Here is an 18,595-nt window from a genome sequence, read left to right as displayed (position 1 = left end):
GCAGTGATGTTCTCTTACAAGACCCCTTTTGGAATTTGACAAGATATTTCTTGAGATGTATAGGAAAGGAGTTGCTGAATCATAGGGTATGTGTGCTTTGACTAAATCCTGATCCTCTCCAGAATGGTTGTGCTAACACCCCTTCCTTCAGCAGTTCCAAGGTTTCTTATAACCCACAGCATCACACACTGGACATTATTCAGCATTTTAACACCTGTCATTCTAATTACCCTAAAGCAGTATCTCTTTGTAAGTTTCATTTGTACTGCTTTGAAGACTGCATTCATCTATTTGCCTTTTCTCTATGAGACATTTAGCTGATTGTTTTTCTCCTGTGTCCCTTCAACTGAAAATGTTTCCCAGGTTCTCTTTAGAATTTTCCATAAGTATCACTTAGTCTTCCTGCTTTGCTTCTTGTCACCACTGATCAGAAGTAAACTAATTCTTTCCTCCAGTCACTGGTTTATATGGTGAGTGGTATCATGAACATACAGGTGCCTGAATTTCAGGCTGAGGCACCATCAGCAAGACTTTTGCTATCCTAGTGATCATTTATTTTGAATTTTGCTTTTAATAAGTGATTAAAGTAGCAAAACTTTTTAATTACACATTTGGGGCTCTATATTCAAGAGGAGAAATCACTCCTCAATGTGTTTGTTATCAACCTATGCTGGGTGGGCTGGGAAGTGCAGGAAACAGGTACAGATACATGAATCTCAGGCTCCATCTTTGAATGTGTGTCTCATTCTGCCATGACAGTCAGGCCAATGCAGTGGGAGAAGTTAGTTCAGAGTTAGAATTTTGAAATGGTATTTTGCTGAAATACACTCTCAGTAACAAGTCAAATTAAAAAATGATATAAACTTCCTCTAAGGACTTGAACCTTTCTGAACAACATTCTGGGTACCACACTAAAATGCTGGTGCTTCACCTCTATAAGCAGCCTGAACAGGTTAAGCAGGTCAGAACTGTGCTAAGTATGCCTTCCAGGGGTGGATTCCTCCAAGGTCAGATGTGTGGTCAAATTTTCCTTTAAAGGTTCCCTGGATGTTTGTCAGTACATAGTCCCAATACAAACTGTTCTGCAGCAGTGTGTCATCAATGCGCTTAGTCATCTGTCAACTGCCTTTCCAGTCTGGATTTTTTTGATTTCTGCCTAGAGTTTCACAATGGTACGTCTAGGCTGCACAGGTGGCCAGATTTTTTTTTATTAGATAAACTAATTCGGCAAGTACCGTCTGATGCCTCCCTATATACCTCACCCCACTGCTGCACATCACCTCAGGTACAGATATGTTCGAGAAGAATAGGACTGGCATGGTTTTAGCAGAATAACTACCTGGCTGTGGCACCACAGTTTAGTAGCAGAAGGGAAGATAGTGCCCAGGGCAACAGCCTGCAATTGTGTAGTTTGTGCTTTGCACACAAAGGCCCAGTAGAGTTGGTGGATGGGACTGAAATTCTAGCCATGTGTCTGATGAGGAGATGGGTCTTCACAAAGCGGGCAGCACAAAGTGCTCTGTGAGCTGCCAGAGGCCCCATCAGGTCAGTGTTGGGCCCAAAAAGGTCAGATCCAGGACTTAGGGGAGCCTAAAAGAACATTGCTGTTCACTTCTACACCCAGGTGCTGTATTCTTTCTTGTGTCCTATAGAAATTGTGTACTGGGGAGGCTGCCTGAGAAAATACAGATAAGAACCTTCAGATCCTGGGAGAAAAGGCTGTATCAGTGGTTATCAATGCAGGAAGGATTTTTTGCCCCCAAGGGATATCTGGCAATGTTTAGAGATGTTTTTCATGGTCACAACTGGGGCTGCTATGGTGGTTAGTGGCCAGAGATGGGGGTAAACTTATCCTACATTATATGGAACATCCTCCCACAATAGATTCATTTCATCCAATATAGCCAAAGTGCCACTGCTGAGAAACCCTGGGTTCCAGAAGGTAAGAGGAGTGAATTTCATCTGTTAGTGGATGTGCAGGTGATAATGTGATTGTTTAAAATTTCAAAGAAACCAGCTGAGGTTTTCCCTCAAAGTAAAGCGTCTTCCTCTACCCCAATCCTTGCCCACTGCAATTTAATTCCTTCCCATGGTATCAGAACTTTTATATATGCTCCAGTGAGTGTCTATATGAATATGTCTGCATGTGTATAAGAGAGAGAAACAGACTGAAAAACAAACAAACAAAAAAGACAGAGACAGAAAGAGACAACCTCTCTTTTCCAGATCTTGTTCTCTCCTCAGCAAATGGAAATGGAAAAAAACATGAGGAATGTCCAATTGTTCCATGTATAAAAGCACCAATGAAATCCTGCAGCTCCTTGTGACTTAGCCAGAACTGTAGGTAACTTCCTAAGAAATAAAGTGAAGGAAGAAAGCATTTCTTTGTAATCCTCCCTAAGACTCTAGGCAAAGGCTTTTGACAACAAAGGATTTTTTTAAAGAATACTACATGCAATAATCATCAAGTTTTGAATCAAACCTCCTGAGTTCCCAGGTGGATCCACTACAGGCCTCTGAGTTCCAGGTGGAAACCAGGTGACAGGCTCTCCTGATACTAGAGGTGGGTCTCAAGCTGTCATATGTCTGGTGGGACAGTGAGAAGGCCACCTGGGTGTTTCTCCAGTCATGCCGTACAGGAGGGAAGATTGTGACATATTGCCCACTGAGAGATTTAGACTGGGTAATGTTGGGTTAAATCTTTACATGTGCTTGAATTTTTGTGATTCTTTTGCTCACCGGACCATTGACAGGTAATGTGCTCTATGTCAAGTAAAAGCAATATTAATAGTCAAGATGAGGGTCACAATGGAGGCCATCATATTTATGTCTTTGCTAGTCAGGGCCTGACTGTGAGATTGAGGGACACAGTGTTTTTCCAGGTGACTTCGCATGAGTCCATGTTTGCAAAAACCATTAACAGAAATCTGTGAGATATTTGGTGCTTAGTCTCCTGGGAGTATATGAGCCACAGAAACTCTGGTTATTCTGACCCATGAAGAGAACACCAGATGCTAGGACAAGGTACTAACTTTCAAATAGAAACTTTAGCTTGGATTCCGCTTCCTGTTTTCTTTATGACCTGCTTGTGTCCAGCACTTAGCTAGAAGCGCTTCAAGCAAACCTAGAAGAGCTGAAGAATAGCACTAGGTCTTATTTATTGAAATGGCTTTTCAAGCAAAGTGGGAAGGAGAACGTGCAATTTCCAAAACATAGTGTTTGTCCTTGTGATGAAAGCAATGCCCCACTGAGAAGAAAGGGATTCTAATCTGTTCCTTGCATTGGAGTGTCTGCCAGCTTTTGTTTTGAGTTTTTCCTGCTATCTGTAGCATTGCAATAAGGAGCATAGTTCCTTTAAGTCCAAAAGATCCTAACCAGACCTGGAACCATCTTGACAACATTTGAAGAAGACCAGCTAGTTCCCTGTATCCCATGTCCACACTCTGACCCCAACATTTGAAAGCTAACTTTGCACAGATAGAAAGTGTTTGTATAAAAGCATCATGAGTAACATTGCCCCTGCTGGGATCACTTTGCTGAGCACTGTGAGGGGACACAAAGTCACAGCCCATCCACTCTGGCGACAGATGGGAATTATTCGAGGGCCACCAGGAAGCTTTGAGCAGGAAACTGACTAACTGGGGGCCAGTTCCCACTTGGCTACTGCCTGGTGTTGATAGCCAGGCTGAGTGGTTTATTGTAGGCCCTCCACAGAGGCAGAGAAATACACAGCCATCACCACATCCTCATTTCCCTAGAATGTGCTAGTTTAGCAGGTTTTCTGTGTAGGAAAAGAATATGTGCACACACACCCCCTCCCCCCACAGTTGCTTATCCCAAAGATATACCACTTGTTTTGGGGTCCACCTGTGTCCCATCCTCCACCTCATTCCTGTCTCAATGGAGAGGTTCTTGATGGTACGGTCTGGGCTCACTCTCAATGGATCAGTTCTAATAAAACAGTGTCTGTCAGATGCCTTTCATTCTGCGTGTTCCCCTTTTTAACAGCAGAGCAAAGAGAAAGAAAGACAGAACATCTCCTGTTTTTCCACTGAGTCCTGTGTGATCGTCTCTTCTGAATGTGAGTCTCTTGAGCTGCTAACTTGCCTCTCCTCTCAAGTTTTTCCTAAGAAACTTAACCTTTATGGAATATTTTTCAAATGGATAAATTCTTCTAACAAAAGCTGCTTTCTTGATGGGTCCCAGACCTGTCTACTATCTAATATTTAAAAAATACACTCGGGTACAAAGACTTTTCACTGCTATTTATCTGGTCCTATCCTCCCACTTGCCTAACCCACTTTTCTCTACTTACACAACCCCCACTCAATTCTTTTAACCCAGTTTCACTAGTTGCCTGCATTTTTTGGTTTCTGCAGCCTCATTGGACACAGGGTAACAAGGGCCCACAAGGACAGAAACCAGATCTGTTTCACTCTCCACTATACTGCCAGGACCATGCAGGGTATCTTGATAAATAGGAGAACCTTGTTATAATATTTATGGAATATTGTATTTTTTGAATAGTGTTCATAATAAGTACATGTTCTGGTTTCCTTAGTTAATTAAAAGTAAAAAATCAGGGTTTATTTACAATAGGGAAGATTTGGAATCAAAACAAATGCCCAAAAGTAGATGGCTGAGTTAAAAAGATGTGGTACAGATATGAAATGGAATATTACTCAGCAACCAAAAATATAAACCCATGCCTTTTGCAGCAACATGGATAGAACTAGAAGGGATCATGCTTAGTGAAATAAGCCAGAAAGAAAAGGAAAAAATACCAAATGGTTTCACTCATAGCAGGAGCATAAAGGACCAGGGGAGAAAATAATAATAATGAACAACTATATACCAGTGACATTTTACAGGGTGGAATGGGGAATGGGATCAAAAATGGGGGGGAGGGCGGGCACTATGGTGATGGCAACCGGGTGATTTGGTGATAGAAAGCCCATGGGGATTATAACTGAGATGGAAAAAGGTACAAAATGATATAAAAATAAACTATTATAATAATTTTAAAAAATGAAAAGCAGGGTACAGTAAAGTGGAGGGTGAGCAATGCTGAACTGGGTTTTTGCAGAGAGAAACAGAATGCAAAGGAGCTGCAGAGCTGACAAGTGACATAAAGGTGCCCTTCATCACAAACATAAATGCCCACACTGGACCAGGAATCAATGGAACCCAGGAAGAACCCAGGGGCGGGTACTGGCCCAGCCAATGTTTCCTGCCCACAAGGTGGGCCAACAGACAAACAACAATGTGTGTGAGCCACCAAGATATCACCACTCCTTCACTTCCACCCTCTGTGTCTCACACAAGACTCCTTCCTTTGGCCCATCCTAACCAAAGCATGCAAGAAAGGAAGTTCTGGAACACGCACGCAATCTAGCCAAGCTGACACACTACCATGTCACTACAGCAGGCACTTGCTATTTCCTGAGCGATGCCTGCATGAATGAATGAACTGGCAGTAGCAAGGGCACGTAGCCCTTCAGTCTCACTTGAATGAGCTCCAGGGCATGAAGGGGGGATGTTTTGTCTGTTTCATTCATTGCTGAAACCCCAAAACCTAGAATGGTACCTGGCCGGTGTAGGTGCCCAACAATTTTTGAAGAATGAATATCGAGTAGAGCCAACCCCATGTCAGAGGGTCCTATGTGGACTCATTAGCAGACTCGGCCCTTTAGTGTGGGGGGTGGTATATTTATTTGGTACAGGGTGTGGGAAAGGCAGTGAGGAGCTGATGTGTGTATTTAATAAAATGGGCCAAACAAGGGAACAAAGTGAAAAACCACACTTCCTTCTCTCTAGACACAGCTCAGGGGAGGAAAATACAAAGCTGCTGTGATGACTTTGGAGAAAACATTGTAAGTAAAAAGTCAGTTCCAGAGACGCTTGGCTACTGAGAACCATGACTCCTGGTTAGGGAGAGGAGAAGAGGGAGAAGAAAATTTAAAAGCACTCTAATCACTCCCTGACCCCTCCACCTCCCCGGTCCCTCTGGGGCCCACAGAACAGAGTAAATCCCAGAGAGGCCTTGACCTGTGGTGACACCTGGACAGGCCATGGATATAGATATCCCAGGGCCAGAAGACCATTTAATTAAAACCAGGTTGTACATTCCCCGAGGTAGTTTAGAGGGTCAGACTCCTCGAACTTGGTCCTGAGAGGATTTAAGACTAAGCTAGCTCAAAATTTCCACTTCTCGATCAGCAGGTCCTGCATGGCCTGTGATGCAATGGCAGCACCTACTTCACTTGTTGCTTTCCCAACTTTTCCCTGAGAGCTCATCTGTGTTTTTAAAAGATCTTGCAAGCCTTACACCTTTGTGATTCTCTATCTATCAGAAATACCACTTACAAATCCTTCTCTTTGACTGATGGGGTCACTGGCTTTTATGTGCTTTCCTGTGTTTTCTGCATTAAACATGAATTACTTCTGTGACCGTACGTGCAAAACAGTTACAGAAGTACTTTTCTGTTCTATAACTAAGAGCAACTGCAACAGTGAAAAGAACTATTATTTGCATACTTTTTCAACAACTGTTACCAGCAGCATTTTAATCTCAACATGAACAACCTATACTGAAGCGGGCACCTCTAAGCTACAATATCATTGGTGAGTTGTCTGTAGTATATCAACATTACAGTGTTTGTTCTTGGGACTAGACTTTACTTTCTTCTATTCTTAGCACCCTGAGGAAGTGTGTCATCCATCAAATGTTGGCTTTCAACTTGAAATAGACTTCTTTTGATCTTCATACCTTTTATAAACTAAAGACTATATTTTGTATCCACAAACTACAATAAATAATATAAACAAAAAGAGAGAAACTAGTATCTGCAAAATTGCATATCTAGGAGTTAAAGAAAATTTGTCAAGAAATAATTTAAGGTAAAAGTGGTTATGAAAAATGCAATCATCACTGTGTCACAGAACTTATAAAGAGTGTAAAGTAAGAAATAAAAACTGAGCTGGGTGTTTGGTTTTAAATTAAAACCAGGGTGTATTTGAAGACAAGGCTTTATAATTCATTGTCATTTTCATTGCTGGGTAAAATGTACTGACAAGAAAAAGGATCAAATTTCTTTACTAAAAATCTCCCTACGTAAAGCACTAGAGATAGCCTCAGTAAAGTGGATATAGAAGATCAAGATCTGTCTAGATTTTGGAGAGCTAAACTTTACAAGTTTCCTCTTCCCTTATTCTTAAGATAGATGAGCCAACGTGAGACAAGCTCTCTCTGTCCCCAAGGCAAAGTCCTATTCTTCCTTACCTTCTCCTCAATTCTTGGATTCCTTCCTTATTTGAGCCCCAAGTTTCACTGGTTCAGCCAAGAAAGGCCCAAGGCCCTTCCGAGCTGTGAGGACAGTATAAGGACACTGGCCTCTTACACTCTATGTTTCCAGGCAGAGTGGGTAAAATAAGCCTCGTGCACAGATTTGGGAAGGGCGTGAGGAGTGGAGGCTGAGGGGGACCGTCTACTGTCAGAGAACACATGGAAGAACAGGACCATCGCTGTTGGAAGAATTATGGGGACACTGTACACGTGTATCAAGTTTGGGCTGCACTACATGACACAAAAAAATCATCTGTCCAAAATCATCCAGGCACTTCTTTTTGCCCTCTCCAGATTGGTTCAGGGCCCTCACTAATATCGCAAGGTTGGTTCTGCTCTGACCACTAGAGGCTATCACAAAAAGGCTGCCTTTCTCTTCAAGGCCAAGGGCGACAGCTCCCAACCATGCACTGAGTCATGTGAGGACATGGGGAGTCTCCCCCTCAATCAGTTATGCGATTTGGTAGATCACTTGCATCCTGTAAAAAAAAACCAACCGATAGAATAAATCATGGAAGTTTCCAGTTCTCAACCAGTTGTCTTGGAGAGATGAAGCTTAGCTTTCACCAAGTATTCATCCTATTGAGTGCTGAACAAAATGGCGAGAGTCAGGCTGCGAGAGCCACACATAGATAAAATTCTTCTGGTGTCAAAACAAACACTATGAGGACAAGATGCACTTGGAGTTTGACTCAGTCTCTTCTCTCTCATGGTGGGTTACTATAGTTCATCGGGAAAATCGTTTGGAATTTGCAAAATCTTCAAATCCTGCCTTAGGGAGTCTGTGCTTCTTGGCTTCCTTACAGCTCCTTTGTGACCAGAAGATAGGTTTTAAAATCACGCTTTGGTTGCACAACTGTTATTATTCCCATCAGAGTAACAGTGCAGAAAAACAGAGCGCGGATTTTTGCATTTCCTGTTTCAGATCAACAATTTCATCTGAAGGGAATAACAGATTCTATTTACTCACAAGTACATCCCCCTCCTGATGCTGAGGCTGGAGGGCCTGCAGCAAACAGTTTTAAAATAGAAGCATCTCCACAGCTGTACTCTCCATGAGTTTCCTTTTCCATAGCCAAGAAATGGATCCTTACAGCCCCTTTGTGACCAGAGGATAGGTTTAAAAATCATGCTTTGGTTGCATGTTGTTATTCCCATCAGAGTAACATAGTGCAGAAAAACAGAAACTCTGTTCTCATGTTTCCAAGGGGGCCCTGGTGAGAACTGACACTTTGGGCAATCGAGTGCAGCTTCAAATATTTAAAGAGGCAAGCAGAGTATTAGGGAGACCCAAGGAATTATTGGTGCCCAAGCTAATCTGACCTTCCCCTACCTTCCCTTTATGACTCCTCTGAGCCACCCTCTTCCCATACACAATACCAAGGCAGCTAAAGTGTCCGAGTGACAAGGAGGAAGATGAAGCTGTGATCTGTGTGATCTGCCCTCTTTGATCTGGGCTGAGGAAGTGTTCTGTCAAGGTCAGCCACAAGCTGATGACAAAGCTGGACCTAGAGTCTGCCTGGCGTGACCCACAGACCTGTGCCTTGTCCATAAACCCTAACATGAAAAGGATTCTTTAGCTTACTGAGATTTTTGCAGTTTTAGTTTCTGGATGTAAATAAGCATGACCTCTCAAGATACCATAATTGAAATAAAACAAAACACGATAAACCTTAGTTGGCTGTAATATCACTGAGAGGTCACAGACTCCCTCAACCCCAAGAGTCTCAGGGGATGTGAATAAAGTCAAGTCATTGGAGAACCTGCCCAGTTGCATCTCTGCTGTCCACCCTATGATGGGAGTATATACCCTTCTAGATCTCTGTAAAATCATAGATTCTCAGGAAAGGAAAGGGCCTTATTAAGATTGAGACCTTGTCTGGGTGCATATTAAATAGCATGTATTAGAAGTAGCAGCAAGTCTGAAGGGGGCAGCCCTATGATATTTATGTATTTGCTAAAGATTTTATTTATTTTTTTTATTTTTGCATAGAAGAACTGGCCAGAGATGGAGGGAGTGGGGGGATTCACCAGAGACACAGTGGGGAGCAAAACAGGTGGATCTACTGAAATACACTGCTGAGGGGAGCAGCAGATAATACAGAAGAGGTCTTCAGTGCCATGTGGGTCAGCTCCCTGGCTGGGGATCAAACTCAGGCCTTTGAAATAATAGTGCTAAGACTTAACCTGTAAGCCACCAGAGAGGCCCTCCCCTGATATTTAAACCCATGTCTGTGTTCTACAGATCCCTATGAGGCAAGAGGGTTTGGCAGTTATCTGGTTAATACATCTGAACAGGTAACAGCTAAGCTGTGTAATTCAAGCTGGGATGTTCACTGGACCACTTGATTTATTCTATTTGGCAGATACATTACAGGACTCCTATAGTAGAACTGAGAAGTACCTTCCATTTATCCAATTTTCTAATCAAAATATCTACAGTTACTTCTCTGCTCTGCAGGGTGTCCTAATGTAGCCATTTGTCCCCTGGATCATTTGCTCGGCCAGAGATGTGTATCTTTGCAGCCCAACACAGATGTGGTGGGTGGCCTGGCACAGTGATCTGGGCTGGGTTGCCCTGCCACTCCATCTGCTCGTGGGGACAGTGTTTCTTTTGTACCATTGTTTGTTTTTTTTGTATTGATTTTAGTTTTGGTTTTGTTTTGTTTTTGTTTTTCACTTTTTCCCACTTTCAAAATCAGTCGCTCAGGTCCTCAGCCATACCTAAGAATATCCCTGCACCAGAAATTGTAATTGCTCTAATTACTCCCTAAACAGAACATGGACATCTTTTCAAATGACCCTCCTGAAGTACGAGTATCCTTGGAAATCCAGTCATTTCTCCTTCGAATGGAAGCACCAGTCCCTGGAAAATTCCACAGTTCAGGCTTTATTAATGGAAAAAGGAGGCAAGGGTGAGTAAAGTTGATACCTAAATTTTTAGGGCACCTGTTGGGATCTCTTGAATGAGTTAGGGTAAATCACCAGGAAGTGAGATTCTCAACCTGGAGTATTTACTATGAACTATTACAACATGAAGATCATCTCTGGCCTAACAATAGAGAAAAGAATGTTTGTAAGGTAGGAACCGTCTTCAGGGCCAAGCGTCTTTCCTGTCCTTCATTCAAACGTGGTAGATCTCTTCATGACTGCAATATCCCTACTTGAAGCATACACATCTTTCTTTCATATATACTGCTTTTAAAATTTGTTCATTCTATATTCTATTTTATTTATATTAGTTATTCTATGTTCGATACAGCCCAGTTAAAACAAACAGAATAGACTAGGAAAGCAGACATTTGATATTAAGGGGAAGACGTACACAAGACACATGTACTTGAGAGTCTATGCCACCAAAGATGAAAGGCTTCCTGGCCAGCCAGTCAGTAGGCTTTGCCCTGGAGGCCAGGGTCCCTGTGTGGTCCTATGGTGCCCAGAGTGGCACACTGCCCCACTGAGCTAGGCACCTGGGTCTAAGAGATCCTGATCTAGGTCCTTCTCTTGAGTGGAGATGTTGGAAGTGAGGGGAAGATAAGAGATCTCTTGTAGTCCCCCTAAGTAGCAGAACAGACTTGCCCACAGTCCCTCTTGACAGAATGTAGAGTTCCTAAGTCTCAGGATATTGTCTGGTTAATGGCCTTGTTCATCTTCTGGCATAAATGCCTTTTGATGCTTCCCTGCTCAGGGAAGGGCGGCTGATGGCGGGCTGATGGAGCCCAGAGTGACCATTCAGAGGGGAAAAGAGTAGAACAGCAAAACCCACAAGGGCGAATATTTTACCTTATCATATCTTCCTGGTGCCTGGCAAAATGCCTGGTCTTTAGGAAGAGTTCAGTAAGCATTTGCTGAATTAAGACCTATGGATTTATGACAAGTCAAAGAGTTAGGCCTTGGGGTAGGAGAAATAGAAGGAATTCTACGGTCCTAGTCAGAATCATCAAGTAAGACTCAGAATCTCAGTAAGACTCAGAATTACATACTCAACAGAGAGAGTTCCTTTAATCCAAGATGCAGGCCCAAATGCAGCCCCCGCTAAGGTAGTGGCACGTAGTGTGAACTCGGTGATAGTCGAACTGTCATTTCATGTCAAACTAGATTGTGACTTGAGCTAAGCATTGCCACTGGAGAAAAGAGGGAATGACATAGAATTTGGAGACTGGGAACATACAGGAGTTGAAGAAAAGTGGGTCAGAGGTGAACAGGGTATAGAGCCATTACTGACATCACAGGATTGCTACAAAGAGTAGATGAATGAATTGGACACAGAGTCCCTGGAATAGTTTGTGAGAGCTATACAATTGGTTCTTCATAGAAGCAGCTTTTTTCTTCCTCTCCTCCCCTCTCTTCCCCATTGTCATTAAAGGTAGCACTACCCCACCTGGAAATCTCCATGTGCACACCTGATTGGGTATTTGTCTGAATCTCACAATGAAGGACATGCCCCTGCCTCTTTGGGGCCCCCTGGACAGATAGAAATAAAAGGGTCTTCTCTGCAGGGCTACATCAGGAAAACCCTGAAAGCCATTCTCTCCAGTCAGAATGTTCCCTTTGTTCCTCTGAGACAGAACCAACATCTCTGTGGGGGACAAAGAGGCAGCCTGACTCCAGCCAGCAGCCACATGGGCAGGGTGTTAATTGCGCGGTGAGGGGGCTGGGACTGCAGCCCTAAGATTCAAGACTTGGGGTGGTACAGATCACACAACAGGTAGGAGACCTTTCAAAATACTGAACCCATGGATGTCAGCCTCAGACTACCTGAATACACTCACACTGAATTCTGACATATATCTTCAGGGCCTTGGGAAACTGGGAAGAACCAGGCATGAGTCTGGCCATGCTACTGATTCTTTCCCCCACAAATATGTTCATCCTTTTGCTTATTGAACAAACATTCCCAAACTGTTACCTTGTGCCAGACACTGTGCGAGAAGCTGGGGCATCAGAGAAATAAGGCAGTGTCACTTCCCACGGGCAAGTTTGTAGGGCAGACTGACAAAGCAGATCAGCACACAGTGTGGGGTCTTACCATGGGCTGTTGTGAGCAACCATGGGAGTAAATCTCCACTCAAGGGAAAGACCCAGATTAGGAACCCTTAGGACCTCAGGTGTCGCTTATGACTAATCTATATTAATTATAATTGTGCTTATCTGCTCAATACTATTTGTCAGGTCCTCTATAGGTGCTTTTCATACATTAGCTCCCCTGCCAGGCAGGTACTAGGACTACTCCCATCAGCAAAGTAGAACATCTGAGGGGAGAAGAGGTGATCAGGCAGGGTTTCCAAGAAGAATTCCTCCAAGACAAGTAAGAGTTGGCTGAGTAAAATGGACAGGGAAGCCTTCCAGGTAGGGAAGAGCAAGCAGGATGGCCAAAGGCCAGGAAGACCAGGGCTTGGTGGCTCTCCACCAGGCTGCATGTTCAAATCACTGGCAGAGCCTTGAACAATTGCTGATGCTCAGATCCTCATACAGAACAACGAAGTCAAAAGTTTTGCAAGTAGGACCCTGGAAACAGTATTGTTAAAAGCTTCCCAAGAATATGCGTTCAGAGTTAAGGTCCACTGGGTTAAAGATGAGTTGCCAACACAAGAGTTGGAAAAGTGCAAAGATTACTTAACAGTTCATAATACCAACGAATTCTAAACATTGGCTCTTAGGATCCAAGCCTGGATGTGAGCCGAAGTATATACTGATCCAGTCTTAGTGTGTAATGGATCTACTTCATAGTCTCCACCCAAATCTGAAAATCAGAGAAAAGCTGTGGTCCTCACTTACCTGCCCCCTCCCCTAGTCCCCGCAGGCACACACTGGCCTCCAGCACACGCAGCTCATGAAAAACTATTTATCGTTCCTAATGGAGTTCGCTCTGGTTCTCAAGTAGCTCTTCATGATGCTAATAAGGCCTACTTGTAAATACTTATTTCAGAAAACTCAGACTTCCAGACCCCAGACACAATACAGTACTGCTTTTGGCAAAGAAAATCATAGATTAATAATTAAAAAAAAAAAACCCTTGGCCATTTTCTTTGAGACTTATATGCAGGCATAGGAATCCATCACCTTCTATTTATTGATCTGTTTTACCCAGGGTTGGGAAACTGCTTCTCATTTTCTGTCATGAGCTCTGTTCAGCAATTTAGTAAAAATGTCCATTGATGTTGAAAACAAGTTATATAAGATAGCAAAGGAATTCCATTAGATTGTAATGCAATTCTTCCCAAGAAGATACAGGAATTTCATGTTATAAGCACCTGCTTGCTACCCCTCACCAAAAGCTTGGGAAACTCTCTGAGGTCACACAGCTAAAGAACAGCCAAGGCAAAAGCCCCATCTTCTGAGTCTTGAACTGGGCTTTTCCCACCATTGTACTATGTTAGAAAATAAGAAAAACAAAGCAGAAATCTTACTCCATCTGCATTAAAAAATACTAAATTTTGTCCAGGTTGGAACACACAGAGGTAACCCTGCCTGCTATTTTTAAAAAAATAAGAAAATTTACTATTTTACTATTTTAGAAAATAAGAAAAACAAAGCAGAAATATTACTTCCCATCTACATTAAAAATCCTGAATTATGTCCAGGTGAGAACAAACAGAAGTAACCCTGCCTGTTTTATACATATTTATTTATAAGAACTGACCTGATTTGATATAGAATTGCAAAACCAAAGATGTTCCAGCAAAGCATAAGACCACTGTAACATGACGGAGAATTCAACCTGCTACGCTGGTAACTGGCAGCAGGTGCTCCAGGTCTGGGAATTTGATGGTTACAGGACTACATTGTGGACTGAATGAATGGGTTCTGTTTCTCTGCCTTCAGGACGCCTCTGATCACCATTCTCCTAACCTGCTGCAGAAAACTTGGCCCTTCTGCTTCCCTCAACACTTCTTGGAATTAACGAGCAATTCCTAAGCCCGAGGTGTCACCTTCTCTGCTGAGATGTATTGAAACTGAGGACATTCACACTGGTTCACTGTCATAGCTAAACCCTTTCACTCCTTTCTGTGCCAAGGCAATACTGTCACAGGGCAGGGAGAGAGGGGCACCACTGAACGCCCAAATCTGCCTGCTCTAAATAGGTTCTGTATCTGCCACATCAAGACAAAACATATAAGACTTTTAATGGAAAGGAACTTTAATACAATGAGTGTGCAATACAGCAAACACAAAGAATATAGTTTCCAAATCAAACACCCAAATTTCTCCGTCCTCTCATGGGTAAAAGTTCACCCACATGGGATTGGCCCGAGCAAGGCCTGAAAAGTCACCACAAGACTAAAGCACCTTCCAGCAGGGACCCATGAAAAAGGGTCAGAAATGGCCAGACAAGTCTGAAGGAAAAGAGCAAAATTAAAATTGAGATAAACGCTGCCATAGTCACCTCCCCAAGGGTCTCACACCCACATCTGTTTCACCCAGTCCAGGACCAAGAAGAACTAAGCACTGTTTCTTCACATGTCTCTCTACTCCATGTGGCTCCCTCAGGTCTCCTTCTGGCTCTCCATTCTGCTTCCTTCCTCCTTAGTCTCCTCTCTATAGATTCTTCTCTTCCCTACTCTGCATCACCGTCCTTCTGGGTGAGGCAGGTAACCTGGAACCGCCCACTTTCCTGGGGACCACCCTGTTACAATAGGACATACTTGATGGAACTGTGGATTTAGAGTCACCCATCAGAGTTTAAATTCTCACTACATTACTTTAGAAACCCTGCCTGGCCACCTCTTCTCCCCCTCAGTTGTTCCATTTTGCTGACGGAAGTAGTACTAATGCCTGCCTGGCAGGTGATGGGGACAAATGGAGCTAATGTATGAAAAGCACCTACACAGCACCTGATAAGTAGTATTGAGCAGATAGGCACAACTATAATTAATTCTAGATTAATCAGAAGCAACATCCTCCCCAACATCCTGGATGGAATAAAGCACACATTAAGCGGAATGTCCTGTTCAAAGAAGCCCATTCATCATGGTCAAAGCAGACCTCTTTGTCCAACAAGTGTCAGCAAGTAGGCACCTGACTCTCATCACACAGAGAAGCTCCAGAATCTTTAGGATTCTGCCAGCTCTACAGAACCACCCCCCACCGCTGCACCTAACTGCTTATCCACTTCCTACCCTCTAGTTTCTCTGAACTCTGGCTCCTCTCAAACCCAGCCTCAACCTGTGCTCTGGCCTGCAACCTCTCTTCCCAGGGCTGCTCTTGCAGCCTCTACCGCCCCTCCCCTGTAGTCAAAGCCTCTCCTCTACTGATTGGTCCCCACTGTTCATGCTCTCCACATTTCCCCATGCTTCCTTTCACCCACTTAATTTTTTTCTGCTTTCTTTCAACTTTAAAAGAGAGCTGTTATCGCATTGGGAAACGCATAGAAAAGGCTTGGCAGTCTATCTACCCACTCCATGATGTCTTTGTTAGGAAAGTAAAAATGCTGAAGCCCAAGTTTGAATTGGGAAAACTCATGGAGCTTCATGGTGAAGATAGTTCTGGAAAAGCTACTGGTGATGAGACAGGTACTAAAGTTGAATGAGCTGATGGATATGAACCACCAGTTCAAGAATCTGTTTAAAAATCAGGCTTTCAATAATGACAAATAAAACGTTGCTCCAGGGCCTCTTCTCAGTGGACTCAGATTGAATTTCTACTCCTACTCTTCATAGAGACTGCTGTTGTCACAGTCACCAGTGACTTCCATGTTGCTAAATCCAGGTTTAATTTCTTTGTTCTTATCTTCTTCAATTTTTCAATAAAAGTTGATTATTTCCTCTCTCTTGAAATGTTTTCTTCCCTTGATTCTCTGATAGCCCACCCTCTTCTTTTCCTCCACTCAACTATGCAGTGTCATGGATCTGTTCTAAGCATCCTTTTCTTCCATTGTTGTATGGTCCCCCTAGGTAACCCCAACCAGCCTCATGGCCTTGAAGGCAATTTGTATGATTGGGATTTCACAATCGCTACTTGTAGTCCTGACTCTGCCCAAAGTTAACTTGAATAGCCAACTGATTTCTCAATTTTCACTTGGATATCAAGTAGCAACTCAGATATAATCTTTCCAGGAAGAACTTGACTTTTCCTCCCAAACTGGCTCCTGTCTCAGTCTTCCTAGTTTTAGTAATTAGCACAAGTATCCACTCAATATTTTGTTCTACCAAAATATCTAAGAGTCAGCTTTGATACCCCTCTGCCCTCATCTTCCATAAGTCTTCTCCATTTTATCTTAAAAGCATATTCCAAATTTATACAGTTTTCCCTTTTCCATTAGAAATGTTACAGGGTAGCCCAGAATGGACTGGGCCGCCTGTCTGTGGGGCCTCACCCGCGCTCACAATTCGGTTACACTGCAGGTACACACAAAAGGGTCAATAACAGGTTTATTTACAAAAGGGGAAAGGAATAGGAAACAACCCAGGGAAGGAGAGCGGGATACAAAGTCAATCGAATATCCTGTGGTTAGGCTGACTGAACATATCGAGTCACGTGGTGTGGAGAGCCATTTCCCAAGAGAGAGAGCGCGAGATGCAATCACATCCTATTTATCCCCCAAATGTCCCAGAATTCCTGCTAGCTCCACCCTTGTGTTCTCACAGTTCTCTCCCTGGTACTTCTGGGAGTTGTAGTTTCCAATCACTGGAGTAGGGGATAGAGTCCAGAAAGCTGGAGTAGGAGGTGGAGTCCATAAGACTCTGCAGAGTCCCTTTAGGACATCCTTCCCCTTAACAGAATTACTCTAATCTAAGACACTATTGCCTGAAAGAATGTATTAGCTTCTTAATTAATCCCTCTGTAATCGTGATATAATCCATTCTTGGCAGGACACCTGATTGAACTTGGATACCCTTGCTTAAAACCCACGAATGGGTGCCCATTGTACTTGAAATAAAAACCAAATTTCTAAAGCAAAATATAGATTATGCTGACCCTCAAAGCTCATTTTGAATCACTTTCCTACTCACTATCTCCACCAAGCCACATTGGTCCTGTCCCTTGAAAATATGAAGTCTGCCCCTACCTTTGAAACCTTCTTCCTGCACTGCTGTTCTTCCTGCAATGCTCTTTCCTATAATCCTTGAATGACTGCTTCCTTTTTACCACCCACACATCAGCTGAAGTGTCAGCACTAGGAGTAAGCTTTCATGACCACCTAGAAGAGGCAGCCGGCCACTCACTTCCTATCACTTCCTATGTATCTGAGTCTCCTTTGCAAAGTAAGTCCCCACTAGAGCCAGCACCTTGTATTTCATCTTTACTGCTGCAGCTGCAGGACTGAAAAGACCACCTGAACATGACAGTGCTGGATATCTGTCATTGAAAGAGTGAATGAATGGATGGATAAGTGAGCTAGTAACAGCTGGGCTGAGAACCCAGGTTCCCTGACTTCCTGTTCAGTGTTCTTTCCCCTATATCATGTCAAATTGCGGTTTTCACCAATTCGACTGTTGACTTACTATTCACCAGATGCTTGGCACTATTGTCTCTCCACTGTTTCCAACTCCTAGTAATAAAGGAAAGGTTATCAGAGGGCAGGAAGGAGAGATAGAGGGCATCTAAATAAATCATGAGGTGCATAGTAATCCTGCAAGCAATGAGAATTAGACATCCTTTTATTCACTCAGTCATCCAATAAAATGTAGTAAGCACTTCATAGCCCAGGCATTATGCAATTTACCAGGGATAAAAAGACAAACTGACTCAAGGTCTGACTGTCTTCAGAAGAAGACAGTGGGTCCTTATGGTGTAGCCTAAGGTGTGACGAACCTAAGAACAAAGTCACATGTGTCATGAGAACACAGAACAGAGAGAGAAGAATGTTGCGTGTAGTGGGCAAGAATTCACGAGGACGTCCCAGGATGGAGTTTTTGAGCTGAACCTTAAAGAACGAACATGTGTTACAAAGTACTCTTAGTCTGGGCTCTCACGTGAAAAGTACAGTTGTTTATTCCTATTATTTTAACGACAAAAGGAAAACCACTTCAGAAGAGCACACAGGATGATAATAGTAGTTGAGAGAACCACTTATTGATAAATAAAGTTTTCATCAGTGAAAAACATTTTAAAAGATGGGTCAGTTCTCTATTTCTTGTCACAAAACATCCTACAAAACAATTTCATCTGCAGTGAAGGCCTTCGACAAACCCCTGAGGTAAGATCCCCCAACTAAAGAACAGCAAGATCCCCCAACTAAAGAATTATTTCCTGCTAAGCCACAGGCCATCTCTGGAAGGAAGGTGTGGTCAGGTAATTGTGAGATTT

Source organism: Condylura cristata, unplaced genomic scaffold (genome assembly GCF_000260355.1).
Source record: "Condylura cristata isolate star-nosed mole 26May11 unplaced genomic scaffold, ConCri1.0 scaffold00003, whole genome shotgun sequence".
NCBI classification, from domain to species: Eukaryota; Metazoa; Chordata; class Mammalia; order Eulipotyphla; family Talpidae; genus Condylura; species Condylura cristata.
Note: the sequence above shows the minus strand (reverse complement) of the source record.